Source organism: Stenella coeruleoalba (assembly GCF_951394435.1).
Source record: "Stenella coeruleoalba genome assembly, chromosome: 13".
Taxonomy (NCBI): Eukaryota; Metazoa; Chordata; class Mammalia; order Artiodactyla; family Delphinidae; genus Stenella; species Stenella coeruleoalba.
In genome coordinates, this window is record NC_137159.1 from 66,196,286 (window position 1) to 66,221,048 (window position 24,763).

The window sequence follows — 24,763 nt, forward strand, 5'->3', positions numbered from 1 at the left end:
CTTTATCTATAAAACAAGGATGAGAAAACCAGAACTTACCTAGCTGCAGTAAGTATTACAGAAAATCACAACGACAGTAAGTGCTACAGTGGGATTCAAGCACATCACAGTTCAAGCTGTTAAAAGGATAATTCAAACAAACAAAAAGGTAACACTGTGTCTCCCATACAAATATAAAATGAACGCCTGTCTATGATTTTATGTAACTCATTAATTAATTATGGAATAAATAAGATGTTTCATCTGGTTCAAAAGTGGATCCAAAGAACACAAACATACAGGCATCAGGAATGGTGAAATGGATTTGCTTAATAGATCCAAAACCTGCTTCCCCCACAAAAGAGGAAAAGAAATCAACAGTACCTCCAACCAACAAAATTCATTTGCATGTCTAAGGACAAGAGCAATTTGCACTGCTGTGAGTTATTCACAACTTACAACATTATAAAATAAATCAAAAAATAATAAAAGCTGTAGATCCCATAGATTAGATCTCCAGGAAGTGTGCTTTAGACCACCTAGTTTCCAATGAAAACACCCCGTAATCCCTTTTGTACATTTCAAGACTTTCACAAATTTTCCTTACATAGTTCTTAACCACCATGCACATTGCCTTTTTCTTCTTTTAGAAAAAAATCCACAGCTTCAAGATCTCTGACAACCATTAGAAAAACTGAGTTAGTCCCCTCCATAAAACTAATCTTTCACTACAATAAATTGTTTTCTTCACATACTAAACCAGAAATTTAGAATTATTATGCATTTATATATAAATGCAGAAATAAATTAATTCATTGGATTGTCAAGCTTCTTAAGAGATCTAAAACTAACGAGGGTTTGGTTTTACTGAACAATGACAAGGAGAATTACTCTCTGAAGGAAAAAAGACATAGTTAAATTGTCACTTCCAAGTAACTGACCCAAAATTAACTTAAGTGTCTAACTGGCCAATATATGCATCTTAATTTCCACCCTATGTTTTCTTCCATAAGAAAAATCAATCCCAGTCCAACTACCACTCCAGTAAAATCAAGTAGATGTACTGCTCCTACTGCTCCAGCTAAGTGCAACTAATAATCCTGGACATCATATATGAAACAAACAAAAGACTCTGAAGGTGGGACTTCCCCGGCGGTCCAGGGGCTAAGGCTCCGCACTCCCAATGTATGGGGCCTGGGTTCGATTCCTGGTCAGGGAACTAGATCACACATGCATGCCGCAACAACGAGTTCACATGCCGCAACTAAAGATCCCACATGCCACAACTGAAAAACCTGCCTGCTACAACGAAGATCAAAGATCCCGCGTACCACAACTAAGACCCAAGCAGCCAAATAAATAATTAAAAAAAAAAAAAAAAAGACTCTGAGCATGGAGAGAAGGCACACTAGCTAGGGAGGCACCTTGGGACCCGTCGAACAACATGGTAGTGAGTTCTCTGGGTTTTCCTTTTGCCTCATATATATCACGTGGACACAAAGCTGAAGCAGCCAGTAATCCAGAAATACCAATGGGGGCTGACAAAAAAGTTCCTGCTCTTTCAGAAAACCAAGAAAAGAGCAGCAGAGCAAAACAGAAGACTTGCAGACAATAACCACTGGCACTCCAGCCAAAAACCACAGGAAAAACTGTGGCTCATCCCCACCCACAACAACATAAGCCAAGTAGGGAGCCTGAACTTTCCCTCTCACCAGGCTGTACTGTTGTGCCTCAACATTACAGGTTACCCCCTTTACTCCCTCCCCTCACCCCCCACCCTCACTCCTGCAGGGATGATATCAAAGGCAGAACTTTCTTCCCTTGCCAGGTAGGTGTAAGACTCCTCCTTGCCCTGCCTCAGTGTCTATGAAGACCACCTGGAGCGCCTGGACTTCTACTGCCATGACAGTAAGGAGGCTCCCCTTCTCATCTCCACCAGGCTGATATGAGACAAGGCCTAGTAGAGAGTCAGGACTTTCTCTGCCCTCCAGGGGTAAGAAGGCCATCCCCTCCCAGTGGTGTCAGTACAGGCCATGTGGAGAACAGCAAGAAGGCATAGTAGTATCAGTGAAGGCCTAGAGAGGAGCTGAAACTTCCACCCCTGCCCAGCAGCAGTGAGGAGCCCTGCTTCGTGTGTCAATGGACCAATTCCTCAAAAGCACACAACTCACCCAAGATGAAATAGATAATCTGAACAGCCCTGTGACTATTAAGGAAATTAAACTCATAATTTAAAACCTCATGAAAAAGAAATCTCCTGGCTAAGATTGTTTGATGAGAGAATTCTACCAAATGCTTAAAGAAAAATTAACACAATCTCTTCTGGTAAACACAAGAATAAGGAGCACTTCCCAATTTACTTTATGAAGCTAGTACTTCCCTGATGCAAAACCCAGGAGGGCTTCCCTGGTGGCGCAGTGGTTGAGAGTCTGCCTGCCGATGCAGGGGACACGGGTTCGTGCCTGGGTCTGGGAAGATCCCACATGCCGCGGAGCAGCTGGGCCCGTGAGCCATGGCCGCTGAGCCTGCGCGTCCGGAGCCTGTGCTCCGCAACGGGAGAGGCCACAACAGTGAGAGGCCCGCATTACCACCAAAAAAAAAAAAAACCAGGAAAAGACAGTACGAAAGAAAAAAACTATAGACCAATACATGAATGTAGGCACAAAAATCCTTAGTTGAATATTCAAGAATCAATGTAACCCACAATATTAACAAACTGATAAAATACATATTCACAGGATCATACCAATCTATACAGAAAAAATTATCTGATAAAAAACAATCCTGTTTATGAGTAAAACTCTCAGAAAAAAAAAAAAGGGAATACCGGGGAACTTCCTCAATTAGATAACAAGCAACTATAAAAAAACATACAGCAAACATCATTACACCTAATGCTAAAAGAAAAAATGAACAATGCATTGCCCCTATTATTGAGAACAACAATGTCCACTCTCACCACTCTTATACAACACAGTACTGAAAATTCTAGTCAATGCAAGAAGGCAAGAAAAGGAAATAAAAGCCATACAGAAAGAAGAAATAAACCTGTCCCTATTCGCAAATGACATGATGGTTTCCATAGACAATCCCAAGAAATCTATCCAAAAACCTCCTAGACCCTCCTAATATGCGAGTTCAGTAAGGGTGCAGATACAAGATAAATACACCAAAGAAAAAAAGCAACTGCAAACTGCATGTCAATGGAAAAGACAACCTACGGAATAGAAGAAAACTTCTGCATATCATATATATGATAAGGGGCTTATAACAAGAATATATACAGAACTTCTATAACTCAGTAGTAAAAAGGCAAATAACCCATTAAAAAATGGACAATGGCTCTGAATAGACATTTCTCCAAAGAAAATATACTAATGCCTGATAACCACATGAAAAGATGCTTGACATCATCTGCCATCAGGGAAATGCAAATCAAAACCACAATATCAACTCACACTCAGGAGAATGTTTTATTATAACTTCTCTAGAATGGCTATAATCAAAGAGATAATAACAAGTGTTGGGGGAAGATGGAGGAATATGGGAACCCCCATATGCTGCGATGAGATTGTAAAATGGTACAGCCTGGAAAAGTCTGATGGTTCCTCAAAAAATTATACCGTATTACCCAGAAATTCAACTCCTAGTTATATACCAAAAAAAAAAAAAAAAAAATTACAACATACATCTGCACAAAAAACTTGTACATGAATGTCCATCAACTGATGAGTAGATAAATAAAATGTGGCATATCCACACAATGGAGTATTATTCGGCCATAAAAAGGAATTAAGTGCTGTTACATGCTGCAACAGGGATGAACACTTAAAACGTTATGCTAAGTGAAAGAAGCCAGTCACAAAAGACCACATATTATATGATTCTACTTAAAGGAAATGTCCAGAACAGGCAGAAAGTAGATTAGTACTTGCCTAAGTCAAAGGTGGGAGGATGAGGGGACATGAGGTGTCACTGTTAATGGATACAGGGTTTCTTTTTGAGGTGATAAAAATGTTCTAAAATTAATTGTGGTAATGGTTGTACAACTCAATGAATATAGTATTAAAAATCACTGACGACCAGATCCACAGCTGACTTCTTTCTTGAAACTTACAAGCTGATTCTAAAATTCATGAAGACTTACAAGGGATCCAGAATAGACAACCCAATTTTGAAAAAGAACAAAGTAGGAGGACTCATACTTCCTGTTTTCAAAACTTACCACAGGGCTTCCCTGGTGGCACAGTGGTTAAGAATCCGCCTGCCATGCCAATGCAGGGGACATGGGTTCGATCCCTGGCCTGGGAAGATCCCACATGCCGTGGAGCAACTAAGCCCGTGTGCCACAACTACTGAGCCTGCGCTCGAAAGCCTGTGACTCTCCATTGACTAATAACATTGAACACCTTTCTATACAGGAAATGGCCATACAGAGATCCTCTTTCAGAAAGTGCCTATTCAAAACTTTTGTGCATTTTTAAATTAAATTGTCTTTTTCTTATTAATTTTACACAATACACATACACTCTGGATGTGAGTCCTTGGTCAGAGAGATGAATTGAGAATTTCTTCTTCCAGTCTGTATTTTGCCCTTCATTCTCTTCATGGTGTCTTTAGGTGGAGAGAAATTCTCAATTTTAACGAAGTCAAATTTATCAATCATTGTTACAATCATTGCTTTAAGTCTTTTTTAAGAAATCTGTGCCTACTCTACTCAGTAGTTCTTTGATTTGTGCTTATGGTTTGAATGGTTCTGATCTTGCTCTGAATTCATGAATTCCTGCATCTTTGTAAGGTTTACAATTTCACCTTGCAGTCGATTTGAAATGCATTCATGTTATGTTGTTGGTGATAGACAACTTTAGTGTTATGAACGTCTGAGAGGAAATCAGTTTTACAACTAGAGGATTCATCTGTGACTACTTCCATATTATAATGACTTCTGTACAAATACATTAAAAGCATACTGTTAAAAAAGTGAGGAAAACCCTCTAACACCTGTTATTCTAACATTTTACCCCAAACATACCTTAGATGATTCTTCCCACTCCCTTTGAGGGGCTTTCCTCCAATGGGCCACTTTATACTAGACCCTACTGACTTTGATGATACAATTAAGTGTTCTGTAGTCTCAGAAATCAAAAGCCTAGAGGCTTCTGTTAAGCCAGGTTCTATTACACCTTATTTGACCCAACAACCTCAGAGGGTTTACAATTCTCCAGAAAACCAGCAACAAAGAACTCCTTGCTCCGTCCTCTTTCCTAAATTAATTAACAGAATCTCCTTTCTCCAACCACAGTTACCAAAAAACCAAAATGAACAAATGTAACAGCTTAGTCTTCTCTTTACTAGCTCAGCAGGTGCTCCCCTCCCCCATCCAGTTATTCTTCACACCCAGCCAATCTTCCATTCTGCCTTCCAAATGTGTGGTGGCCTCTGAACTTTGCTGTCACAGTTAATGCCCTGCTTCACTCCCTCACCATCTCTGGTCTGGAGTATGGGAACTGCCCTTGACTGGTCTCTTCCTTACATTTTGTCTTTGACCCTGTCACCACCAAAGTCCCCTCTCCAGAGCATAAAGTTGATCATGTTACTCATCTGATTAAGATCCTTCTATAGGTCCCACTGCCCACAGGATAAAGTCACTCTCTTAGTTAAGAATTCACAGTCTGGCCCTAACCTTTCCTGGCTTCTTTCTTAGCAACTCCTGCAAAATTTTGGCCTGACACCTGGGCACCCATGCCCTCTTTCTCATCCTAATTTTGCACTGCTTCCTCCTTTGGCTAGAAGTCCCTTCTCCCTTTATCCTGCAATCAGCTCCTTCCCTTCTTGCACAGGACGACCCCAGCAGAAGCAACTGTGCCCTAGTATGTGTTCCTGCAGCTCCCTGTACCCACCACAACTATACTTGAGTCCTTATCACCTGTATTAGTGAATCACTTATTTGTTTTTCTCACTCAGGATTAGGAATTAATCTTTACATCCCAAGGACTTGGCAGGGCAATTCCATGAAGGTTCAATGAAAGAATGAATGTCCCAGCCACTTTTATTCATGTCACCTTCTTTCTATAAATAGACACTAGAAAAATTAGTACAAATATGTTAAAGCAATGAACCTAACACAAGTTGTCTTTTAAAAGTCACCCAGCAAAGTATTCTTTTAAAGAGTTTAATAAAAAACTAAAACCTTCCTCAATCATAGATTTGTGCTTCCTGCTAGAAATTAGTAACAACTCTTTGCTTTAAAATACTTTTAGGGACTTCCCTGGTGGCACAGTGGTTAAGAATCCACCTGCCAATGCAGGGGACACGGGTTCACTCCCTGGTCCGGGAAGATCCCACATGCCGCGGAGCAACTAAGCCCGTGAGCCACAACTACTGAGCCTGCACTCTAGAGCCCACATGCCACAACTACTGAAGCCCGTGCGCCTAGAGCCCGTGCCCCACAACAAGAGAAGCCACCACAATGAGAAGCCCGCACACTGCAACGAAGAGTAGCCCCAGCTCACCGCAACTAGAGAAAGCCCGCATGCAGCAACAGACCCAACGCAGCCAAAAATAAATTAAATAAATTAATTTTAAAAAATACTTTTGAAAATAACGGGCATCGGGCTTCCCTGGCGGCGCAGTGGTTGAGAGTCCGCCTGCCGATGCAGGGGACACGGGTTCGTTCCCCGGTCCGGGAAGATCCCACATGCCGCGGAGCAGCTGGGCCCGTGAGCCACGGCCGCTGAGCCTGCGCGTCCGGAGCCTGTGCTCTGCAGCGGGAGAGGCCACAACAGTGAGAGGCCGCAAAAAAACAAACAAAAATAACAAAAAAAATAATAATAATGGGCACCAAAGGTGGGATGAATATACCACTTAACCAAAGTAACTGGAGTCATCACCATATAAATCACTACTGGATGCCACGGGAATGAATCACAGTTATTATTTATACAACTAAAAGACCACAAACAAAATTACTTCATTGAAAGTCTGTTCATATATATCACCTTGACACGTAACACATCTGCATGATACAGGAAGATGGTATGCACGGTGGTTAAGAACACAGTCTGGCATCATAATGCTAGTCTTGCAATTTGGGGAAAATTACTTAAAAGTTCAATGTGCCTCAGCTTCCTCGTGTAAAACAAAGATGATACACAATGTTGCTGGGTGAGTGAGCCCTTAAAGGCTCTTGGAACAGTGCCTGAGGAGCAAATGCATAGTAATAAATGTCAACTGTCAACACAGTGCTTTTAACTTTTTTAAGCCCTTTTACATACACTTTTTTTTTTTCTTCAAAACAGCACAGTGAGATTGCTTGGAGAATCACTTTGTCCATTTCCGAGACAAAGTACTGATAGAGAGGTCATGATTTCCCTAAGATATTTTAAGTGGCAGAGTAAGAACCAGAAACTATACCTAACCCCAGCCCCAGACTAAACTGACTCTCCACAGATGCAGTGTGGAAGAAAGATTCTTTTGGGTTTTCCCCACTGTTTACCCTTGGTTATCAGCAACAGCCAGACTAAGCACCTGGTGGGAAGAAACGGACCACCATTTGCTCAAATTAATAGGTAAGAGAAGCCTCATTTTCACAGTGCCTGATGCATAGCAGGCAGTCCAAAGACAACTACTGATAACAAACAAGCAGTGCCACTGTGCTTTCTCAGTAACAGAACAAGGCACTCCACAAAATTAACCCAACTAGTTATACTTCATGACAGGTCTTTGCTCAAATAAGGGACCTACATGAATGGACAAAATTGCATTACTGTTAACGCCTTCACCTATACTTATCTTCATTACATTCCTGGGCTTCAGCTGAAAGTCAATCCGCAGTCTTAACATGCAGCCAAGTGCACATGGAATAGAGTTAATGAACTTCGAAGGCAGAGGCAATGCTGCCGGGGAACCCACCGGAACCAAGGAAATACCAAGAAGCAAAACGTCTCTCCCAACAGCTAAGCTCCCGAACTTTTTATTTCTTCTCTTCAAATGGACAACTAGGAGCTCAGATTTACCTTGACGATCAGACTTGACATCAGCCCCTGGCAAGGGCCTACCTTTCCTTTTGTGGCACTGCCACTCTGGCACCTACAGGCAGGCGCCCGGAGCATACACAAATAAGCCAGATCCAGCCCTTTCCCTCCACAGCTCATGTCCAAGCCTCGCACGTGGCGGCCACTTGGGACCTTTGGCACATCTGATTTAACAGCGGCAGAGCCTGGGCTGTGTTCGCAGCGGTGCAGCTCCCGGACCCTCCCCAATCTGGAGCAGGAAGGTCTTGGTGCTCTTCTGTAAACACCTATCAGATACCTGGCCCTCCTCCTCCCGCGGCCACGTCGACCCGGCCCAGCCGCCCCGCGGCCCCCAACGCCTCCGCTAGCCTCCGGGAGTCGCTTCCTCGCGCCTCCTCTCACCTGAGCCGACGGCGCCGCCACCCGCGCGGTGACCCCAATTCCCCGTCAAGTAACCGTTACAGGGGGCCGCAGCCCAGGGAGGCCCGCGGCTCGGGTGGAAAAGCCCATGGGGCTGCTCCCCCTCCGCCGACCCAGGATTCCCCGGCCGCCGCCGCCATTTTCCCCGTGCCGTAAACCCCACCTGACGGTTCCAGCTTCTCACCTGTGACTAGCAGACGACCACGTGCGACACCGTGGGGAGCGCGTGGGCGAACTGGAGAATCCCCGGGGGTCACAACCTCCGTGCAGAACCCGCCGCTAATTCATCCCGAAGCGGGAGGCTTCGGCCAGTCGCCCTTGTAATGCGTCCCGGCAGGCTCCATCCTGATTGGCTGCGAGCGCCTTGAGGCAGCGGCGTCCCCGGCTGCGTGAGAAGCCCAGGTCCCCGGAGCCCCGCCCCTGCTTCCCCCGCCTGGGGCTCCCCGGGCGCGCGACACTGAGGGCTCCCTTAAAGTGACCACGCTCATTTCCGGCCCGCCTCCAGGAGAGGAGGGACCCACAGAGCGAGGGGCCGTAGGGGCGAGTAGCAATAAGAAATAGGGAATGCCGGAGGGCATTGTCCCAGGGAACCTAATGGTCCCTCTAACCCCTGGAGTTTCAAAGTGACAATAGAAATCTGGGGAGTTTAATTTACAAACTGTGGACTGACAAGAAAGGCACAACCTAAAAATTAAGAATTATGTTTTACCGGACGAACATACTGAGGACTTAAACCTAAAAGGCAGCCTCTCAGATCGCTCTGAGGGACTGTGCTGAAGAGGTAAGGAAGGAGCCAGGATATTTAGGAGCTTTTGCAACAGAAACCAGGTAGTCGGAACTTTAAAAGGTTACTGTTCATTAAAAACCAGACATCTCAAGTTAATGAAGTTAGCACTTTTCTACCCATGGAAAGACGCCAGAGTCTGGGCTCATCAAAATCATTCCTTTGAAATGCACCTTAACTGTCTAGGGCCAGTATCCTGTTTTTTTTCCATCCTGAACTCCCTCAGGGTGCACAGTGCGGGGGAGGGGCGGCAACTGTGTTGGCTGATGGCTTGATGGCCACAACATCCTTTGTTTATTGAAATGGCTGGTGATATTCTTTGTCCACAAAGCCTAACCTACAGGGGCAAATCAGTAGTAGAACCCGTTCTAGAGCTTAGGTTCCTGACGCGCAGCACCAAGCTCTCCCTAGCATGCAGCTTCCCCAGTCCTAGGGAAACTTTCCCTCCTCTGAGCATCCGCAGTACTTTCATGATAACCCTCATAAAAGGCGTTCAGCACTTTCTACTGTGGGACATCTGTCCCCTAACCTACTAAACTCTAAAGCTCCATAATGGTGGGTACTGTGATTAAACCTTTTTTCATTTCCTACACCATGCCTTCCTCCTGCGAGTCTTCAACAAAGATTCACTGAATTAAAATCCTAAAAAGAATAAACATAGCCACCCATCGCACACTTAGCCACTATACGTATGTTTATGTGTTTTGTTCATTTATTCAACAAGGTACAGAAGGGGATGAATTTTTTTTCAGAGTACAAGATTCCTGTCCTCATATATTTGTAGTGTAACAATAATGAACATCTAGGTTTGGGATGCATAGCTTCAGTATAGCTAAATTATATTCCATAGGCATTTCCTGGCGGTCCAGAGTTTAGGACTTGGCACTCTCACTGCCTGGGTCTGGGTTCAATCCCCGGTCAGGGAACGAAGGTCCCGAAAGACATGCGTCGCGGACAAAAAAAAAAAAAAAAAAAAATATATATATATATATATATATATACTCCAGAGCTCTCTGTGAATCAAAAGTTCCCTTGTTCTTTTTCTAAATCAGCTTCACAGACTCTCCAATTTTATTCAGAAATATTGAAATATTTTAAGATATGCTGAAATTGTGTTAGAAAATAAACAACAGAGGGAAACACCAATACAAAAGCCAACTCTGTCAATTACCCCTGTGACCTTAGGCCTCCTTTTTTATCTGTAAAATAAGATCACTAATATAAAAGTTCTCTAAATTCTTTTCTTCCCCCCACCCCTACAAGTTTTTAACTTTCTTGATGTCAGAGGCCAGCGGGAAAACCCTGAAGGCATTGGAGATGGGTTTTGAAAGAAGAGATTATAATCTCTTCTTTATAAGAAATTATAATAGTTTATCTTTGCATCTCCGCAACTCCTAAAACGAACAGTGCCAACTGAGAAAGAGAACACCACACATTTGAATACAGCAGACGCTGAATAAAGTTTAACTGACTTGATGAATCATCCTGGTTTCTTCTCTATTTCACTTTCTTAGCCTTAGGCTTTTTTGGAGGGTGGAGTGGTAGAACCTGAAGGATAGGGTCAAAACTATGGAGTCTGAAGGTATTAGCTCTTTTTTACCCAAACTGCTTCTGACACCCACCACGTGTGGCTTCTCCACACCAAGCGGTTCTCCAGTTCTCTGTGGACACCAACTAGGTGTCCTGCAATGCAATTCAGTTTTGACACTAACTGCTTGGAATTAATGCAGACCTCACAGGTTAAGGGCTTAGTTCCACAAAACTGCTCTGCACTTCAGACACCAATAGAAAGTCTGGGTCTCAGGACGTCCCTGGTGGTCCAGTGGTTAAGACTCCACACTTCCACTGCAGGGTGTGCAGGTTCGATCCCTGGTCAGGGAAGCAAGATCCCACATGCTGCGCGGTGTGGCCAAAAAAGAAAAAAAAGGAAGTCTGGGCCTTGGGTACTTCTGACAAACTGGCTGTAAATCGGGGCATCCCACAATGCCCTGCTCAGGGTCCAATTTGCTAGAACAGATCACAGAACTCAGGAGAACGCTTTACTTACATTTACAGGTTTATTATAAAGGATACAACTTAGGAACAGTCAAATGGAAGAGATACGTAGGGCAAGGTATGGGTTGTGGAGAGGGTACTCAGAGCTTTCATTCTCCCTCTGGGTGTGTCACCCTCCCAGCACCTTGCTGATTACACCAACCAGGAAACTCTCAGAACCCAGTTGTCAGTGTTTTTTATGGAGACTTCGTTACCTAGGCATGATTGATTAAATCACTGACCACTAATGATTAACTCAACCCCTTCCCTGGAGGTTGAAGGGTGGAGTTGAAAGTTCCAACCCTCTAATCTCAGGGTTGGTTTCTCTGACATCCAGCCTCCATGCTCCCAGAATCAACTCACTAGCATAAACACAGGTTCAGAGAGGATTGTTATAAATACCCAAAGACCCTCCTATCCCCCTGTGAAACAGAGCAGGACCCTATGGTCCTTCCCCGCCCATGTACTCCACCTGCCTCTTTTCTGTAGAAAAATTTTAGCCAAAGAATAAGTTTAATCAGAAAAGTGGGAAAATGCAGAAACAAAGGAAAACAGTCAAAGGAGACCAAATAATAAAAATTTAGTCATTAAGCAAAGTCAAGGACCCTTAGTTCCTTCTCAAGGGCTAGAGATAATATTCTGAGCCATAACCTGTGAGCTGTCGGATACTGAAAGCCCCACCAGATGGAAGAAGTTAAGTGCATGATGACCAGACTGTAGTCATGACATAAGCTGCCACAATTCTGAGAATTGGCCTCAAGGAAGTGGGAGCAAACCGACCCTGGAACTAAAGATTAATTGTACTTAAAACAATCAAGATGACTCTGGTCAGACCACCGATGACCAATTTCAAGATGACTGTCAGAGCTGACTGTGCTGTTTCTGCATGTGGCCCCCTGCCTCTGTCTATAAAAGCTCTTACCCCCTGATTGTTGGGAGGGGGAGGCGGGGGGAGTTGGCCTTCGGACAGGTGTCTGCCCCACCCCCTGCTGTTGCTGGTGTCCAAAATAAAGCAAACTTTCCTTTCCACCAACCTTGCCTCTTTATTGGCTTTTGAGCGGTGAGCAGCTGGACCCCACTTTCGGTTACACCTCCACTCAACAAAATACTACAAGGGGTGGCGCAGTGGTTGAGAATCTGCCTGCCAATGCAGGGGACACGGGTTCGAGCCCTGGTCTGGGAAGATCCCACATGCCGCGGAACAACTGGGCCCGTGAGCCACAATTACCGAGCCTGCGCGTCTGGAGCCTGTGCTCCCCAACAAGAGAGGCCGTGGCAGTAAGAGGCCCGCGCACCACGATGAAGAGTGGCCCCCACTTGCCACAACTAGAGAAAGCCCTTGCACAGAAACGAAGACCCACACAGCCATAAATAAATAAATAAAAATTTAAAAAAAATACTACAAGGATTTTAGTATTTTGTTGCCCTTAATCCTAACTCTTCTGCCAAGCTGTGTTGAATGTTCTTTAGGGATCATTAGCATATGATACAAAGATTCTCACAATTTATGTTCACTGCCTTAGGTCTCTACCCCAGGTTTTCCTGTCTCCAGTCTTCCAAGCTTGCTCCTTCCAGACCCACTGACGAGCCATCTAAGCCATTTGCCGCTGCCAGGTGTCCATGTATATCCTTCTCTTGAGCCAATTCTCTCCCACACAAAATAGACGACCAGTAACACAGGCCTAAACCCTGCCCATTGGGATAATTATGCTCACCTTCAGGAGGTCTGCAGTGAAGCAGTAATCCATTTTCCTCTTGTATCCACAGACCAAACCTATCAATCTTCAATGAAGCTCAGGCTTTTCCGCCTCCATCCTCTGGTTAAGAGAACTCCCCATGGATTAAGGAAGAGGTGTGGGTACAACAGTGGTAGGAGAAACGGGATCTGGGCCATCCGTTCATGCAGCTTATGTGTGTCCTCTGAACCTGCTCAAACTCATTCCCAATGCACCACTTCCATTTGAAAAGATTGTTGCTAGGCCTGCCCACACTTATGAGGTGGTTGGGCCTGCTATCATCTGATTCATGATGGGCAGCTTGGGTTGCATGGTCACTTGATGCCCCATGAGATGTTCAGCTTCTATTAGGGCTCAGTAGCATGCCAGGAGTTGCTTTTTTTTTTTTTTGGCCACACTGCATGGCTTGCAGGATCTTAGTGCACAGACCATGGATTGAACCTGGACCATGGCAGTGAAAACACTGAGTCCTAACCACTGGACTGCCAAGGAATTCCCCAGAGATGCTTTTCAAATGTGTATGTTTCTCTCCCACAGTTGGCACGGCCATTCTCCAGAACCATATTGGGCCGCACTGTGACTCTTCTTTTGGGTCTTGCCAGAGACTCCACTTGGCCTTTTCTCTACCACAGATACTTCTAGTATCATGAGATGTATCAGGTGATAGAGCCCAAATGGCAGGACTGCTTGCTCTGAGGCTGGACCCGCTACTGAGTCCTTTATGGATCTGAGCCCTACTTAAAACTAGCCACCTTCCACCTCAACCTGAAGAGATCTACCAAGCATTCTTTCTTAGCGGCAGAAGGTACAAGGTACTGTAAGTTGTCCTTTACTTGGGAGGAAATGTCCTTGCAGGCCTTAGACCATTGGTCTACTTCACCATCCACATAAGTTCTGTGCTTTATATAATAGTATTGTACCAAGGTTATTTTCTTAGTTTTGATGTATGTTCTGTGCTTATATAAGATGTTAACGTAAGGGCAAGCTGGGTAAAGTACCTGCAGAAAATCTCAGTTTTCTTCTTGCGTCTCTCCTATCAATCTAAAATTATCTCAAAATGTTAAAAGTAATAACTGGCATTTAAAATTTTCGTCAACGTAGCAGGCTTCTGAATTTTTATGGGATTTATTCATCCTCTGGAAAGCATGTGTCTCATCAAGACATCCAGATTACTTGCATTTATTGCTCATCGGGGCCAAGTAACATGATATTTCACCGTGATAGACTAATGTGACGTTCTGTGGAATGGCCAGATGGTCCGGGTCCCTTTGGAATATATTATGACAGAAAACAGGAAAGTAAACATAGCTTTGGAGCAAGACTGTAAAAGTAGAATGTTTTCTGTCCTATGTGAATGTTATCTTCCTCTGGATGTGATAGTTTTGGTTTACTATCTTCATTGGGGCAGGGGAGAGGCAGTTCCAGGGGCTTTACTTGGCTTTTCCTACTACAATAGCTCTTCCTCTACAGACCAAGGGGCAATGTGAGGATTCTGTCAACTGCTAAGTACATCCATTCCAATCATACATTTGGGAATCAAGGAAACAACCAGCAGGTTGGTAAGAAGAGCCAGTGGACCCACTCAGAGACAGACCAGAAGACTCCATTTATTATCTAACTCCAATATGCCCCTCCCCTAACAGGAGTGCCTGATGGTGCTTTGGACCCCTGGGTATCCCCATCAAATTAGACCCTGTATCCAACATCCCTCAAATATCGGATTATCCCTCTTTTCCCAGTCTGTGGTTATCCAAGGAAACAACCATAAATCAATTTGGAGAAGGACTGAAAAAAATCTGTATACACTTGCCCTGACGTTCCAGGTTCTCCCTTATAGACACCCAGTCTCTCCTTCGGTCCATGCATTCTAGGTTTGAGAACAGGCTCTGGTCTTTAAATCAGGCAAGTTATTATGACTTTCTACTGGAGTGATGTTGACCCCAGCCTTCTACTATTAATCTCTTCTTATTATGTATTAAGCAGTACCCTTTCTGGCTGCCCATCTATCTTGTCCCTAGAAATACATGTTCTACTAGACATTGCCATAGGTCAGGTCAGTCCCCCTGGCTGCCACTTCAACCTTACTATCCATTATGGTAATAAGTTCACCATTGCTTCTCATATTTGTCTCTGCTATTCTAGAATCCTGTCATCCCCACTGCTGCTAGAAGAACCTGTTCTGTGACAGCATGAGCCCTGGTCTGCAGAGGACAAACTCCACTGAGCTGCTCAATGATGCTGGTGCCCCTTCCAGACATTTGCTATCATTCTTGATAGTCATCCCGGCCCTCCTGAAAAACAGTCAGCTGAAAGGTTTCTAGTCTTGTTTGGTTGATGCATTTTAGCATGCTTGCTTCTTGGAGCTTTTTGATTCCTACATCCACATTTTGCCATGACGGTTCTGACATCTCTGCTTTTTTTTTTTTTTTTTTTTTTTTAGCCACACTGTGCGGTATGCAGGATCTTACTTCCCCTACCAGGGATCAAACCTGAGCTCCCTGCAGTGGAAGCACGGAGTCTTAACCATTGGACCGCCAGGGAAGTCCCAAGGCATCTCTGCTTTATTTAATGTGATCATTGTTTTTTCCCAACTTCCAAGAACCATGCCAGCAGTATATTAGAACTGGGTCCCAGAGCTCTTGCCATGTTATTGAACACTATGTGATGGGAATGTGCCTCTTATTGGCAAATTCCCCTAAACAAGCTTTATATTCTCTGTCTCCTTAATCCAGTACCTGAGGTTCCACACGTAGGCAGAATCTCCCTGCTGTGAGCCAGCACCTGCAGGCCCTGTGGCATATAATCCTTTCTCTCTTTTATAGCCCCCGACCTTCCCCGGTCAGGTCAAGGTGAGACTTGACCCATTTTAAGTAAGGGTTGCCTCTTTCTTCCAAAAAGGCAGAGAGACCCACTTCTGCAGGCCCAGATGGTTCTGGGAATTGAGGGTTCAAGATTCTCAAGTGCATCTACTCAGATATCCCAACCCCAAGTCTCAAGCGTTTTTTTTTCCCAGCTTTATTGAGATATAATTGACATATAACATTGTGTAAGTTTAAGGTGTGCAATATGATGATTTGATATACATATATATTGCAAAATGATGACCACAAAGTTAGTTGGCCCATCTATCACCACACATAGTTATCTTTGTGTGTGTGTGGTAAGAATTTTTAAAAATCTACCCTCTTGGCAACTTTCAAGTATACAGTACAGTACTGTTAACTATAGTCACCAGGCTGTATATTAGATCCCCAGAGCTTATTTATCTTATAACTGGAAGTTTGTACCTTCTCACCACCTTCACCTGTTTTCCCCACTCCACCCCTCCCCCAACCTCTGGCAACCACCAATCTACTCTCCGTTTTTATGAGTTGGATTATTTTAGATTTCACTATAAGTGAGATCATACAATATTTGTCTTTCTCTGTCTTGCTTATTTTACATAGCATTATGCCGTCATCTGTGTTGTTGCAAGTGGTAGGATTCCTTCTTTTTATGGCTGGATAATATTCCAGCCATTTTATATATATATATATATATATATATATATATATATATATATGACAGTTTCTTTATCCATTCAACTGTTAGTGGACACTTAGGTTGTTTCCATATCTTGGCTATTGTAAATAATGCTGCAATGAACATGGGGATACAGATATATCTTTGAGATAACGGTTTCATTTCCTTTGGATATATAACCAGAAGTGGGATTGCTGGATCATATGGTAGTTCTATTTTTAATCTTTTGAGGAATATCCATACTGTTTTCCATAGTGGCTGCACCAGTTTACATTCCCACCAACAGTGCACCAGGGCTCCCTTTCCTTCACAACCTGGCCAGCACTTGTTATCTCTTGTCTTCTCAGGGTTCTGCTTCTTTCCTATCAAGGCCCTGACCTTGACACTGGAGATTTACCTAGGCAGAGAAAGCAGCCTTCTCTGAAGGTCTGCCACTCTTACAGCTAAGCCCTAAGTCTGATCTTCAGCTCTGTGTCCTCTGGCTGCAGATGATGAGAATCTTTTTAGATGCTTCTATAAGAACCCTTCAGACTCTCACGCACTGCTTGCTTAGCAATAGTCACCCAATTCCACAATCCTTATAGATACTAATTTGCTCCATACCTCTCAAACCCCAGAGACACTGCATCAGCTAGAGCATCTTCTTTCACCTGCATCCTTTCCTGGTTCACCGGAAGCAATCTGCCACACCACAGCATATCAGGAACAATCCATATTCCACCTGTAACTAGTGACAGGTGGATCCTCATGACATCCTCCCATCAAATGATTTATTTTCAGAATCCCATGTTTGGAGTCTTTTTCCTAGAACCAACTCCCTTAAGGAGGCTTCCTAGAAGCAGCACCTAAAGCAAGGACCCTTGTATAGATCATTCTTTGAAGAAGTGCTCTCAAGAGAAGAGGAGTAATAAAAGCAGGGTACAGGGCACAAGAGAAAAATTAAGTAAGAATCTGGTCTCAGCGGGAGAATAGCTTCAGCCTGATCTCACAGAAGCTCTGGAGCATGAATTATACCACCGCGTTATTCAACCTCGAGACGGGGGTCCGGGCTCTTATTTTCCTATATCAGTCAGTTATTGGCTGCAGGCTGCCTAAGGGTGGAGGTGCATAACCAGCTGAGCAAGGCAGCTCCTATTTGGCTGAGGGGAATCCCTGGAGCCAGAGGGAAGCTGTGAGCCGTTAGCTGCCAGTGCTCACAGCAGCAGGGAGACGAGTGCCCCATCTGAGTGGGGCACCGGTGGCATCCACTGTAGACACAACATAAATACTAAGTAAATGTTAGTTTCTTCGGGACTTCCCTGACGGTCCAGTGGTTAAGATTCAGCACTTCCACGGCAGGTGGCATGGGTTCGATCCCTGTGTGGGGAACTAAGAGCTCACATACCATGCGGTGCGGCAAAAAAAAAAGAATACATATATGATTGTACATGTCTAGAATATCTGGGAAGTCTCTGTAAGAAACCACTGCTGTAGTTGCCTCTGGGAAGAGAAACTGGACACCACTAAACTGACACATCAACATATTCCCTTTAGTACTGACTGATTTTAGCCAGATGTACGTGTTACCATTTTAATTTGGGGGGAAAAAAATGAAAAACCCCTTTGATGTGCCTATGAGCCTAAGAGATAGGATTAACCTACTCTGCTGCCCAGAAAGGTAATTTCCCCACAAGTTTCTGAATCCTCCCCGACCTCTGCAACAGAGTATCACAGCTGATGGATTTCTTAACCTCGTGAGCCATCAATTTAACAATCACATTTAATAGGGCACTCTCTGCAGTGCTCAGGAAGGCACTGTGACAATCAGGGAGCCCCAAGTCCTTATTCTTATTGCACTTTTATTATCATTGGGGTACTCTCTATGCCTGTGTAATGGCTTCCTCCTCTTCAAAATGTGACAGTAATAAGGTGAAACATGGACTCAATAACAGACCCCAGAAAAGAGCCAAGTGAGCTGCTGCCAGTAACACTGGGATGATGTTCTTCTGTGGTAATGAGGGGAAGGAACAGGCAGCCCAGAGCCGGCAGAGGCCACAGATGCTTAACTGGACGCCTAGAGCTGCTTGTTTCTTCGAGCCCACAGTTTCCCTACGGGTGAGACTTAGCATACTGTTTGTTACCCAGTGACATTCTGGACTTCAAAGGTATTTGAAATCAAAGGTTTTGATTTCCTGAGAAGGCAGCCGGGTCCTTGGTAGTTTAGGAGTCTTGCTAGAATGAGTAGCTTAGAAGTGACAGTTTTACATTAACACAAACCAGTGGTGGAACTGAATTCTGACTATTCTTTTTGCTCTTCTAACTGTCCCCCCCACTCCCACATACACACACACATTTTATGCTGATTTATCCAACTTGCATCTCCTGGCTCCCTGACCCTTTGTCTCCGGCAGCGTTCGGCCAAGGGGACGGCACTGGAAGGAGTCTGCAGGGTGGACTGAGAAAGAGACCAAGGTGTTGTTCCCTTGACTGCCTCCCTGTGGGATGAGAGGGTGGCAGTGGCTTCATACTCCACCTAAGGCCATAGCTCCTCTCATACAGCTCAGCTCTCACTAAGTCCTGGGACACTCCTTTTCCCCTGGGCAGGGCCTAATTTATTATCTCTAGCCCCAGGGTGCTCCATCATCCACTGATTCCACCCCTTTAACTCTCTCTAATCATTCCTTCTGCTTCTTGCCAAAACCCTAACTGATAAATTGATGGACCAAAATTTCACTTAGTGAAATTGCCAGGAAGCCAAATGCCACTCATCAGTAAAATGCCAGGAAGCAAATCTAGCCACTCATCCAACATAGACATAAATCTTTCTCCTACTACTATTTAAAACAAACCCTCTATATCAGTAAAGAATGTTTTCAGCTATAAGTATCGTCAAACTCAATTTATTGATACAATGGCTTAAGCCACAAGGACATTTATTATTACTTAACTTGAAGTATAGAGGTAGGCAATCTCAAAATTGGTTCTGTAACTCAAGGATGACAACAAGGACCCAAGTTCTTTCCATCTTTCTGCTCTGCCTTCCTTAGTATGTTGACATTACGTTTTCATGCTTGCTGCCTCATAGCCACAATATGGTTGCCATAACTCCAGGCATCACAGTCATATCCAAAGGCAAGAAACAGTAAACAGAGAAAAAGTTGTTCTCCTTGTGAAGCTTTATTTTTTTAATCAAGGAAGAAAAATCCTTCCCCAAAACTCCATAACAAATGTCCTCAATTGTCCCATTGGCCAGGACTTAGTCACATGGCCACCTGTATAAATCATGTGGGAAAGCAAGCATCTGACTTTCTAGGTTTTGTAGGGGGAGGTTGGAATAGAAATTGAGTATCCAAACAAGGGTCTGTCACATCCTGTGCTGCAGGTGAACCTTCAGCCCAGTGTCACTCTCTGAGAAATTACTTATGCTATCTTCCAAAAAGAAATGTCTGTTACCTCCTCTCTGTTGTTTTTCTAAATAGTAATAAACTTTGAGGCCCAATTCAAATTCTTTCAACATCTAGTTATGACCTCCTTTGAATCGCCCCTGATGTCCACATAATCTGTTTGGGATGGCCACCCGGAAAACTGTACTAACTATATTTTGTTATTTTCTGTATTGTTGATATTATGGCATCTGGGGTCTCATTCCTAGAGAGAGCAAACTCCATGCCTGGGAGCATGCTTTTTATATGCAAAGTAACCATCTAGAGTTCACCTCCACCCACCTTCAACACACACACAACTCTTCCATCCAGCTCTTACACTCTAGGCAATTTTCCCTGCCTTAATTCCCCAAGGCCAGGTACCAGACTAGTTGAGACAGCCCCTATAGCCCAGAGCCTGCTGAAAGTATTCAGACTAACCAACCCTAAACCACTTATTCCACCTTTCCTGTTCCTTCCCATGGAAACCTCAGTAAAGGCTTTTTGCCCACATTTTCTTCCCACCACTTCCGCCTCCTGACTGAATCTGGTGCTTCCCCATGTAGCCACCCTGTGGTGTGCAGTGCCCCTTCCTCTTGGGAACTGTAACAAACGATCTTTTCAACGGCAGTCCCCTGATCTGTTGGCCTCACCTTACCTGAATAATAATAAAACCTACCTTTTAAAACAAAACCCTTCCCCATAATCTACTTCCCTTTGTGGTTTTCTGCCTATTTGCCTTCTCTACCCAGGGACAAGCTCTGTGAACTTATTGGCCGTGGACTACGGCTGGTCAGGTCTTACTGTCCTTCTCCACAGTAGGCTCATATGTCCCATAGCCTTCCCACCAGGGCTCCTACAGCACAAACAAACCTTTCCATGCTGAGAGTGGCCACCTCCATTACTGTAACTTACATCAAAGACCACATGCTTTCAGGGTTGAGGGAAAAGGAATAAGGGGCATAATAGGAAAAGAACTCTATCTTTATGGAGTTAAATTGGTTAAATTATTTAATTTTACTATAGCTCCAGAAATGATATATTGTCCTCATTTTACAGATGTAAAAACTAAGGCTCAGGGGCTTCCCTGGTGGCGCAGTGGTTGAGAGTCCGCCTGCCGATGCAGGGGACACGGGTTCGTGCCCCGGTCCAGGAAGATCCCACATGCCGCGGAGCGGCTGGGCCCGTGAGCCATGGCTGCTGAGCCTGCGCGTCCGGAGCCTGTGCTCCGCAACGGGAGAGGCCACAGCAGTGAGAGGCCCGCGTACCGCAAAAAAAAAAAAAAAAACAACTAAGGCTCAGTGTATTCATTTCCTATTGCTGCTGTAACAAATTTCCACAAACTTAGTGGCTTGAAACAACACAAATTCATCCTCTTACTAGAGGTCAGAAGTCCAAAATCAATTTTACTGGAGGTGCTGGTCCCTTCTGGAGGCTCTGAGGGGAGAATTCATTTCCTTACCTTTTTCAGCTTCTAGTGACTGTCTTGGTCTGTGGCCCCTTCCTCTACCTTCATACACATCAGGCCAATCTCTGCTTCCAGTATCACCTTCTTTTCCATAGTAAAATCTCTGCCTTTCTCCTTTATGGATACTTGTGATTACACTTAAGGCCCACGCAGAGAATCCAGGATGATCTTCTCATCTCAGCATTCTTAATTTAGTTATAATTTGAGTCCCTTTTGCCATATACGGTAACATTCATAGGTTGCAAGAATTAGCACTGGGTATTTTTGAGGCTCATCATTCAGCCTATCACAGTGGGTTTCACCGAGCTGAAATCATGGTGCATGCTGCATTCTTCTGGAAGGTCTAAGCGAGGATCCATCTCCTTGCTTCTTCCAGCTTTTAAAGGCCACCTGAATTCCTTGGCTTGTGGCTCCTTCTTCCACTTTTTTATTTTTTATTTTTTTGCGGTACGCGGGTCTCTCACTGTTGTGGCCTCTCCCGTTGCGGAGCACAGGCTCCGGACGCGCAGGCTCAGCGGCCACGGCTCACGGGCCCAGCCGCTCCGCGGCATGTGGGATCCTCCCGGACCGGGGCACGAACCTGCGTCCCCTGCACCGGCAGGCGGACTCTCAACCACTGCGCCACCAGGGAAGCCCTGTAGCAAGGTCTTTTGATAATAAAACCTCCAATTTATAAATCCACTATGGTACATGTGCGGTAAGTAGAACAGAGTAAAGGCCCATTGAGATTAGGATACTGGATAGTTGGCCAGATTATTACTACCTAAATGATTTATGGTTTTCTGGTTGTTTTTTTTTTTTTGCGGCACACGAGCCCCTCACTGCTGCAGCCCCTCCCGCCGCAGTGCACAGGTTCCAGACGCGCAGGCTCAGTGGCCATGGCTCACGGGCCCAGCCCCTCCGCGGCATGTGGGATCTTCCTGGACCAGGGCACGAACCCACGTCCCCTGCATCAGCAGGCGGACTCTCAACCACTGCGCCACCAGGGAAGCCCCTTCTTTCACTTTTTAATGATGATACTTTTAAAATTCTTTTTGGCCATGCTGCACAGCCTGTGGGATCTTAGTTCCCTGACCAGGGATCAAGCCCGCGTCCCCTGCAGTGAAAGCGCTGAGTCTTAACCACTGGACCGCCAGGGAAGTCCCTCCTTCTTCCACTTTCACAGACAGCAATGTATCGTCTTCAAATCTCTCACTGACTCCAATCCCTGCTTCCATCGTCACATCTCCTTCTTTGACTCTGACCCTCCTTCCTCCCTCCCTCTTTCCCTTGTGGTTACATTGGGCCCAGGAGAATGTCATCTGCAAAGTCCCTTTGCCTTTAATGTAATATATTCGCACATTTGGGGGATTGGGACATGGACATCTTTGGGGGGGGGCTGTTATTTTTGTCTACCCCACTCTGGCAGAAAGCAGCTCAGTGGTTGCTGGGGACCAGGGTGGAGAAGAATAGAAAGGGGGGCCTACAGAGGAGCAGGAGAAAACTTTTGGGGGTGATGGTTGTGATTATCTTGATCAGGTGATGTTTCCGTGGGTATACCATACCTCTATCAAAACTTAACAAATTGTACACTTTAAATAAATACACACAGTAAGCTGTATGTCCGTTATACCTCAATAAAGCTGTAAAAAAAAAAAAAAAGTAAATGAGAAAAAACCCCTGAGGCTCAGGGACTTTGGCCAAGTTTACCGAACTAGGCCGTGGTGTAACCAAGATGCACACCCAGGTCAGTTCATCTGATGCCGAAAATGTGTGCCTGTGATAGAGTGTCCTTTCCTTTATCCTCTTTTCTCTATATTTGGGATGATAATACTTGCCCCTTAAGGCTGTGAATCCATGGTTAGATGCTTAATAAATGTTCAGTTCCTTCCCTTTCTCCTTTTAGCCAAAGTTTTTGAGTATCCTGGAGCAGATTCTGTTGATAGTTTACAGAACTTGAAAATCTCGTGTTCTCCACGAGAGAGAGAGAAAGGTATCTAAGAAAAATGACAGATGGAGCCAACAGGTAGTAAATAGGTCTTGCCTTCAGGTATTCTCAGCCAGAAACGTCTCAGACTCTAGCATGCAAATCAACACACAGGATCAGACATAAGTGTGTTATTCAGGTCTCTCAGAAATCTAGGCTGGTGTGTTTGCCTGGTGATGGGAGCCAATGCTCACGAACAAGCAAGAGGAGGCAAGCATGTGGAAGCCGCCCCATCGTTATAAACAGTGGTACAAATGATGATTGTTGTGCCCAAGGTCACAAAGCCCTTTTGACTGATGTACCACACTTGGTCCAAAGTGGTGAAATAAAACAGAACGGTACTTCCAGCTGGCCAAGAAACCCAAACCTCTTTCCAGGGTTTCCCCAAAAGAAGAAAATGTACCCACGTTTCCCTCATTTATTTAATTTTGTGTGTGTGTGTATTTAGAAGCCGGCATCGTTTATTCCTAGATAAATTGAAAATGTCTTAAAAAAAAGGGTCCACATTTCCAATTTCCACTGGAATTCTTCATTGGTTGCCGTATCCTTGGTGGGGCTGTCCTAGGCTTCTGATTCAGATTGTAAGGTTCACCTTGGATTCATTCCCTATTTCTTTACCTTTCTATCTACTTCTCCAACCCAAGGCCATGTGTGTTAGATGATCATATTCAGCTTATGTTGGTCACATCAATCAAATGAGGGAAAAAGAAACAAATAAATCAAAAGTACGATGAGAAAGAAAAGAAGGGAGAGAATAGCAGATGCTGCAACCCTCAGTTTGTCACCATAAAGTACTGTCCAGTTCATAGACCTGCAGGCAAGCTACCAATATAAAGTGAATTTAAGGTTTATAGTCATGGTTTCATAAGTGGTAAATATAGCAGAGAGAGCCTGGCACAGTTAAGTTCCACTGCCCCTGATCAACTCCATGATTTGCGGCAAATTAGCTTAACTCCTCTGTGCCACTCTTTCCTCATTTGTAAACGAGAGTAATAAATCGTTTCTGCCTTGCGGAGCTGTTATGAGGTGCGGGCACACGCAATAGATCCTTAGCAGATGCACACTGCTTTTCTCTTCTTCCTCTCCTGTCCAACTTTACCTCATTTGGCTTATGAATTTGCTCCAGCTAAATGCTTCCGGCGAGATGAAAATGTGAACGTCAATCAACCTAGAAAGAAAGTGGTAGTACACCACGACCCCTGACGGACCATTAGTCCCCAAAAGCCCTGGGAGTAGGCAATTTTGGCCTGCAGCCAGATTTTGGCACTGAATCATGTCCTGTTTCGCATCGTTCCCTAATTGTTTCAAGTCCTTTCCCCTCTCTAGGATTCAATATCCTAGCTAGTTAAAGCATGAGATTGGATAAGATCCTCTGTGCCCCATCTAGTTCTTCTCAGTTCCTTCTTCTACCATATACCTCTACTTGCATAACAAAAACACA

General features: G+C 44.5%; 1 protein-coding gene across 2 annotated transcripts in view; it reads right to left on the minus strand.

Moving 5' to 3' along the window:
• LCLAT1 (lysocardiolipin acyltransferase 1) overlaps positions 1-8,759 on the minus strand; it is a 192,815-nt gene extending 184,056 nt beyond the window's left edge. For both annotated transcript variants that reach the window (XM_079940669.1, XM_079940668.1), the window contains exon 1: positions 8,596-8,759. The gene's annotated coding sequence lies outside the window, so the exon portion shown is untranslated. The remainder of the gene's footprint in view (positions 1-8,595) is intronic.
• Between the last annotated feature and the right edge of the window lie 16,004 nt (positions 8,760-24,763).